This window comes from Procambarus clarkii, unplaced genomic scaffold, assembly GCF_040958095.1.
Source record: "Procambarus clarkii isolate CNS0578487 unplaced genomic scaffold, FALCON_Pclarkii_2.0 HiC_scaffold_118, whole genome shotgun sequence".
In the NCBI taxonomy this organism is placed as follows: Eukaryota; Metazoa; Arthropoda; class Malacostraca; order Decapoda; family Cambaridae; genus Procambarus; species Procambarus clarkii.
In genome coordinates, this window is record NW_027189151.1 from 1 (window position 1) to 8,614 (window position 8,614).

Below are 8,614 nucleotides of genomic sequence, written 5' to 3' on the forward strand. Positions count from 1 at the left end.
TTTGTACATGTAATTTTGATATATTACTTACATTAATTTCTTTAAAATTGTAATTTGATATCCATGATGTATATCTATAAACTTAAAAATGGCTATCCTTCTAAACAAAAAAAGATACAGATTTACTGTCCTAACTGTTCCCAATAAATTTGGGATAGTGACAAAAAGGAACACCGTATAAGAGTTTGCTCTTAGTCTGTAGGGGTATTTCACAATGTACACTATAAAAAGTATGTAATTGAAACTGGATGAAATCTTGCAATATTTTGCTGATTTTAAAGGAGGAGAATTCCTAGATTTCAATTTTCCCTCAAAAGACGCTACTGGTGGCAGCATATATAAACACATGGGAGGAGGAGATCACAGCCTCGGAGAAAGCATTAGAGTGGATTAGCTAGGTCCCCCCACTAATGCAAGTTTATGCATGCTTACCTTTTTTTATATAACATAGTCAACAAAACTTAAAAGAGCTGGCAAATATCCTACATTGAAAACAGTTTGTATGTTAGTAGGGTTAAATATAGTTTTCATTTTGTTTTAAAAAAATCTGTTGCTATTGTAGTAGGTTTTCTTAAGGTAGATACCTCAATTTGGTAGCACGGTGTCCTTAAGAGTAGGAATTTAGTTATGAGCCCGGGTCTTAAGACGTATTTGTGATGTACTAGTAACATTATCTTCTTCTGCAGCTATAATGTTAATTTTTTATGTTTTTTGTTTTTGTATATTTATATATGCTTTTAAGTATGTACTTGTGAATATATATTATACAGTATATATATAATATAGTATCATGAGTTGATTATAATATATATATATATATAATCGACCTCATGATACTAGATTCATTTTTACTACTCTTATCAACTAGTAAAAATATATTACTTTTTACAGTACTGTATCTCATAAATGTTTTACTGTATAATACTTTACACAGTACTATGTAAGTTTATGCAGTACTGTACTTTATAAATGTATTACTGTATAATATATAGTTCTGGTACTTTATGTACAGTACTACATGAATTGGGTATCATTGATAAAGTATGCTTTATTTAATGTCAATCATATTTTTAGAAAAATAATACTCTAATTTTACATAACGTTGACATTATCATCAATATAACGTATGATATAAAATATTGTAAGAACAGCGAGTAGTGACTTGCCAGCACAACCCACCTCACATGACTCCCACGAATGTGTGCACACAATCAGCCCATGTGCACACACACACACACACACATACTGTATTCACATTCATACAGTTCACTGCTATTTATCTTCATGAATAATGAACATAATATGAGGTGTGGAGTGTGTGTGTTCGTGTCTACGTATGCATTCACTCGTACGTACAGAAAATCGCAAGAACCTGATAAATTATAATATTCAAATTCTTTCTAGACTATTAGGTATCTGTCAGTCAGGTCATCTCAAGAATAGAGATTTTATTGTTTTTTAGTTGTAGTTTGTGTATCTATGAACCCCAGTGAAAAACTTATCTTTATATACTACATTATTCTTTTATAAATATTACCAAGAATTAAAATATACGCAAGATTGAGGCGAGTGGATTTATAGTTGTGTTTGTTGGTCACAAGACTGGACTTCTTGTGGCAATTCCACTTGTATGTGCATGTGATTAAACTTTTTTTTTTAGTATGTTCAAAATATGAAAGCAAGATTGGTGTCATGGACATCTCTTCAGATAATTAGGATACCTATTTTCTCCTCACAATATGTAAAAAAAAACTTGCTTGTCATTATCCAAATACTGTTCACTTCTCTCCATTTGTATTGTTTACCTGTTCTAAACAATTATTTTAAATTGTATTTGATAAAGCATAATTCTTTGTTTCAGATTGAATAGATTATGTATTAACATAAAATACCAGACTAAGATAGCCTAAAATGATCAAATATAATATGAAATATTATGAATGACACTTCCTTCTTTCACTGCAGTACTCTCATCCAGCTGGGAATTTATATAATAAAACTTGCTGGAAATAACAGTACATAATTTGTTAAAATTTTTTTTAGTTAATTTCCAGGTTTTGGTGAATGCAAAATACATTATTCATACTATATGTTTTTCTTTATTAATGCAGGCTATATTTAGACTTGTCACTGACTAGGAATATTGTACTTTGATAACATGGATATTATTTGATCAGTATACAGTATATGCCACCTGTTTATTTACACTGATTTTTACTTTATTAATTGCTTTTGCTAGTAAAAATTTATAGTTATAATTACTGTATTTTATATAAAAAAAAGTTTCTGTATGAATTGTCATGGAGTACTCATGGCTGTGTTTGAATGTAAATCATGACCTTTTAGAATGTAGAAACATACAGTAATGTATTAATATTTTATAGCTTAAAAGTAAACCACAGAACATTTTAAATAACTGAAGTTGGGTAAGAATAGTGTGTGATTTAAGCCAGAAGGTTTTATCTTGTATCATGAGCTGGCATTGCAGTCATGCTGGGAACATTGAGCCCAAGACATGCACAAGATTCTTCTAGCAATCAGAGGGGGTTAGTCCGTTGTTGCTTTACTGTCTATAGTATATACTGAGAAAGTGTTGTTAGGTCAAAGCTTTGATGAAACTTCCTGCTCAGAGGATGTAACATTGTACCACAAAATGAAGAACATTATACCAATCCTTAAGGAAATGATTTAATTAGTTTTACACTTGTGAAAGTACTGTATAGGACCTTACTGATAAAGTGTTAATTTTAAAAATTGTCATGAATTACGCCTAGTTAACAGTTTGCCATATGAACATTTGTGAGCTACTTTTCACATATCTGTTGGAGAGTTCTGCAGTATATATAAGGGAGATTTGATTAAAGTTCTGGAATGATACACATTCTTTCAATTTTAATCCTGTGGGTTCACAAGAGGGAATACTGTACTACAATCAAGCTGACAGTACTATCTGGAGGCCCATTAATTTTTTCTTCATCTCTTGCACTTGTTTTATCCACCCCCCTCCCTTTCTGGCTCGTCGCCGTGAGGGGGCTTGGTGGGCGGCTGCCGGAGTGTGATGCTCCTTGGGTCAGTCCTCTGTCCTTTTGAGGCCTTATGCTCCGGCTGCTGTCTTTACCAATTTTGGCCAGAACTATTTTTTTTTTTTTCCTTTTCCTTGTGTTTCATTTTTCTCCCCCCCCCCCCCCCCTTTTCCTTTCTAATTGTCATTTCCTGTCGACCTTTTGCCTGTTGTAGAATATTCGTGGATTTTATGTCAACTTCTATGAACTCCAACTTCTGATTATACAGTTTTCACCATTTTGTGTTTGTTTCCAGGAACCCATGCCTGGTGCTCGTCCTGGTCGCTTATGTGGTTATTCCTTTCTTCTCTCCCCCCCCTCCCCCAGCTCTTGCTGGGGCTCATAACTGTACTGCTCTCTTGATTCGCTCTGATATTATCTTCGTCCCCTCCTTATTCTGTCACCTATCCATTGTTCTGCTGCCCGTGTGTTTGTGAGTAAATGGTATAGAGTCTGTTCCATTTATCTCCCCCCAAATGTCCCGCTTTCCCTTCCTAATCTTAAGCACCTCTTGGAAATCCTTGCCAGAGCTGGTGCTCCTTTTGGGTGATTTCAACTGTCGACATACCCTCTGGGGTGATGTTCTGACAAACACCCAAGGCCGCCTTCTCGAACCGTTCGTCCTTGCCTCTTCTCTATCTCTTATGAATTCTGGTGAGCCCACTCATGTGGACTCCCGGACTCGCACCCTTTCCTGTCTTTTTTGTGGTGGTAGGGTGTTGTTAGTGATGGTAGGGTGTTGTTAGCGGTAGGAAGCTTGTTGTTAGTGATGGTAGGGTGTTGTTAGTGGTGGTAGGGTGTTGTTAGTGGTGGGAGGGTGTTGTTAGTGGTGGGAGGGTGTTGTTAGTGGTGGGAGGGTGTTGTTTGTGGTGGGAGGGTGTTGTTAGTGGTGGGAGGGTGTTGTTAGTGGTGGGAGGGTGTTGTTAGTGGTGGGAGGGTGTTGTTAGTGGTGGGAGGGTGTTGTTAGTGGTGGGAGGGTGTTGTTAGTGGTGGGAGGGTGTTGTTTGTGGTGGGAGGGTGTTGTTAGTGGTGGGAGGGTGTTGTTAGCGGTGGGAGGGTGTTGTTAGTGATGGTAGGGTGTTGTTAGTGATGGTAGGGTGTTGTTAGTGATGGTAGGGTGTTGTTAGTGATGGTAGGGTGTTGTTAGTGATGGTATGGTGTTGTTAGTGATGGTAGGGTGTTGTTAGTGGTGGTAGGGTGTTGTTAGTGGTGGGAGAGTGTTGTTAGTGGTGGGAGGGTGTTGTTAGTGATGGTAGGGTGTTGTTAGTGATGGTAGGGTGTTGTTAGTGGTGGTAGGGTGTTGTAAGTGGTGGGAGGGTGTTGTTTGTGGTGGGAGGGTGTTGTTAGTGGTGGGAGGGTGTTGTTAGTGGTGGGAGGGTGTTGTTAGTGGTGGTAGGGTGTTGTTAGTGATGGTAGGGTGTTGTTAGTGATGGTAGGGTGTTGTTAGTGGTGGGAGGGTGTTGTTTGTGGTGGGAGGGTGTTAGTGGTGGGAGGGTGTTGTTAGTGGTGGGAGGGTATTGTTAGCGGTGGGAGGGTGTTGTTAGTGATGGTAGGGTGTTGTTAGTGGTGGGAGGGTGTTGTTAGTGGTGGGAGGGTGTTGCCAGCAGTGGGAGGGTGTTGGAATATGTGGAAATAAACGAGCAGATGTGCTGGCTGCTGAAGGCGCTGAAGGAGACCATATTGAATACTTCATACCCAAGACTCTACTACAAATTAGAGGTATTGTCAGGCAACATCACCGTGACAAGGTAACTGAGGAAAGGAGGATAGAAGCACAAACCAGTGAATGTTTACGACTGTACAACATGGTTGCAGCTGGCAATCCCAATCATTATGGCCGAAGAGGAGGAGGACGAGGGAGAGAATCAGTAATAGGGAGAATCCGTCTTGGATACAAATATCCATGGAGATATGGAATGGAAACAACAGTTGAGCAGCGGAGTTGTAAAATCTGTGGTGAGAGTGATGGACACCGCCTTGACCACTATCTACGGGAATGTGAACACCTGAGAGACATCAGAAGTATGTGTAGAATAATGCATCCTACATTGTTTGAGTTAGGAAAACACCATTTGTCAAATATTGACGCTGTTCTTAAAAGATTCCCCCATTTTGCACCCGCAAGATAACGTAAGATTTTAAGGTTTGATAGATGTTAATCTTCTTGTTTGATGAGCTGTTCACTTGAGACAGTTAAGCAAGTCCCAGCTGTGTCTGGGTACAAGTGACAGGATGAACAACCCAGCGGGTTTTCTTCCTATTGGGGAGTGTTGTACATGCTACTATGGCGGTGTGTCCACTCACAAAATGAGTGGCGCTGCCTAATACCTTCAGTATGGCGGCATGTCCACTCACAGGATGAGTGGCGCTGCCTAATACTGTCACTATGGCGGTATGTCCACTCACAAGATGAGTGGCGCTGCCCAATACTGTCACTATGGCGGTATGTCCACTCACAAGATGAGTGGCGCTGCCCAATTCTGTCACTATGGCGGTGTGTCCACTCACAAGATGAGTGGCGCTGCCCAATACTGCCACTATGGCGGTGTGTCCACTCACAGGATGAGTGGCGCTGCCCAATACTGTCACTATGGCGGTGTGTCCACTCACAGGATGAGTGGCGCTGCCCAATACTGTCACTATGGCGGTGTGTCCACTCACAGGATGAGTGGCGCTGCCCAATACTGTCACTATGGCGGTGTGTCCACTCACAGGATGAGTGGCGCTGCCCAATACTGTCACAATGGCGGTATGTCCACTCACAAGATGAGTGGCGCTGCCCAATACTGTCACTATGGCAGTGTGTCCACTCACAGGATGAGTGGCGCTGCCCAATACTGTCACTATGGTGGTATGTCCACTCACAAGATGAGTGGCGCTGCCCAATACTGTCACTATGGTGGTGTGTCCACTCACAAGATGAGTGGCGCTGCCCAATACTGTCACTATGGCAGTGTGTCCACTCACAGGATGAGTGGCGCTGCCCAATACTGTCACTATGGTGGTGTGTCCACTCACAAGATGAGTGGCGCTGCCCAATACTGTCACTATGGCGGTGTGTCCACTCACAAGATGAGTGGCGCTGCCCAATACTGTCACTATGGCCGTGTGTCCACTCACAAGATGAGTGGCGCTGCCCAATACTGTCACTATGGTGGTGTGTCCACTCACAAGATGAGTGGCGCTGCCCAATACTGTCACTAAGGCGGTGTGTCCACTCACAAGATGAGTGGCGCTGCCCAATACTGTCACTAAGGCGGTGTGTCCACTCACAAGATGAGTGGCGCTGCCCAATAAACTCGCCCCTCGGGGCAAAATTTAAATTTAATTGCTGCCAGCTGTGGGAGAGTAATAGTCTATGAGAAACATAAACTATTACAGTATGAAGGCAGCGGTCCTAGCAACAGTCCAACAGTTTATTTACCTGAATTTACCTCAGGGCCACTAACACTCTAGTGGCCTCGACGAGGATAGGAAGCCGGCGGCTTGTCGAAGGTCCCCTCATTTGTTCTGATGAATTTTTTCAATCTGGGATTTAAAGTTCAACAGTGTTTTGGTATTGACGGCTTGGGCGGGTAGGCGGTTCCATGGGTTAATGACCCTGTGGGTGAAGAAACATCTCCTGTTGTCAGTCCAACATTGTGGCTTGTTGAGCTGACGACTGTTACTCCTTGTTTGTGTTACATCTCACCTTCTGAAGACATTGTCCGGATCAACATCCACCAAATTGTTCAGTATTTTGAAAGTGTTGATGAGATCCGCTCTGTCATGTCTGGTTTGTGGTCTAAGATCTGTGGCCCTCAACTACTGCTCGCAGGATAAGTCTTTTGAGCATAATGAACTACCGCTCACAGGAGGAGTATGGGGTGCACAATAAACTACCACTCACAGGAGGAGTATGAGGTGCACAATAAATTACCACTCACAGAAGGAGTATGGAGTGCACAATAAACTACCACTCACAGGATGAGTATGGGTGCACAATAAACTACCACTCACAGGAGGAGTATGGGGTGCACAATAAATTACCACTCACAGAAGGAGTATGGGGTGCACAATAAACTACCACTCACAGGAGGAGTATGGGGTGCACAATAAACTACCACTCACAGGAGGACTATGGGGTGCACAATAAACTACCACTCACAGGAGGAGTATGGGGAGCACAATAAACTACCACTCACAGGAGGAGTATGGGGTGCACAATAAACTACCACTCACAGGAGGAGTATGGGGTGCACAATAATCTACCACTCACAGGATGAGTATGGGGTGCACAATAAATTACCACTCACAGAACGAGTATGGGGTGCACAATAAACTACCACTCACAGGAGGAGTATGGGGTGCACAATAAACTACAACTGACAGGAGGAGTATGGGGTGCACAATAAACTACCACTCACAGGATGAGTATGGGGTGCACAATAAACTACCACTCACAGGAGGAGTATGGGGTGCACAATAAATTACCACTCACAGAAGGAGTATGGGGTGCACAATAAACTACCACTCACAGGAGGAGTATGGGGTGCACAATAAACTACCACTCACAGGATGAGTATGGGGTGCACAATAAACTACCACTCACAGGAGGAGTATGGGGTGCACACTAAACTACCACTCACAGGATGAGTATGGGTGCACAATAAACTACCACTCACAGGAGGAGTATGGGGTGCACAATAAACTACCACTCACAGGAGGAGTATGGGGTGCACAATAAACTACCACTCACAGGAGGAGTATGGGGTGCACAATAAACTACCACTCACAGGAGGAGTATGGGGTGCACAATAAACTACCACTCTCAGGAGGAGTATGGGGTGCACAATAAACTACCACTCACAGGATGAGTATGGGGTGCACAATAAACTACCACTCACAGGAGAAGTATGGGGTGCACTATAAACTACCACTCACAGGAGGAGTATGGTGTGAATTACATATGAATTACATTCATATGTAATCAGTCTCAACAGTCTCTGTGGTGTAGTGGTAAGACACTCGCCTGGCGTTCCGCGAGAGCTATGTCATGGGTTCGTATCCTGGCCGGGGAGGATTTACTGGGCGCAATTCCTTAACTGTAGCCTCTGTTTAACGCAACAGTAAAATGTGTACTTGGATGAAAAAACTATTCTTCGCGGCAGGGAATCGTATTCCAGGGACCTGCCCGAAACGCTACGCGTACTAGTGGCTGTACAAGAATGTAACAACTCTTGTATATATCTCAAATATCTCCAAATTCATAAGTAAAAACAGTCCCTCTTAAACTATTAAATGCTCGTTGTCTTTAGTGTCCGAGGATTAAATTAAAAAAATTAAATATTTTTAAGGGAAGGCCTCCCTAGTTGCATTGATAGGGACATGAAGGTTCTTGATTTCTTAGGTGCCATCCTTTTCATTGATCTTGGGTTCTATAATAGTATTTACTACGGCTGGTTCAAGATGTACGCTTTGGCTGATGCTCTGTTTGGGAATTTGATCATCATTTGTTGTCATGGGAAGCTCGCTGGCTGCTTCCGACAGTCCAAATGATTCGTGGAAATCTT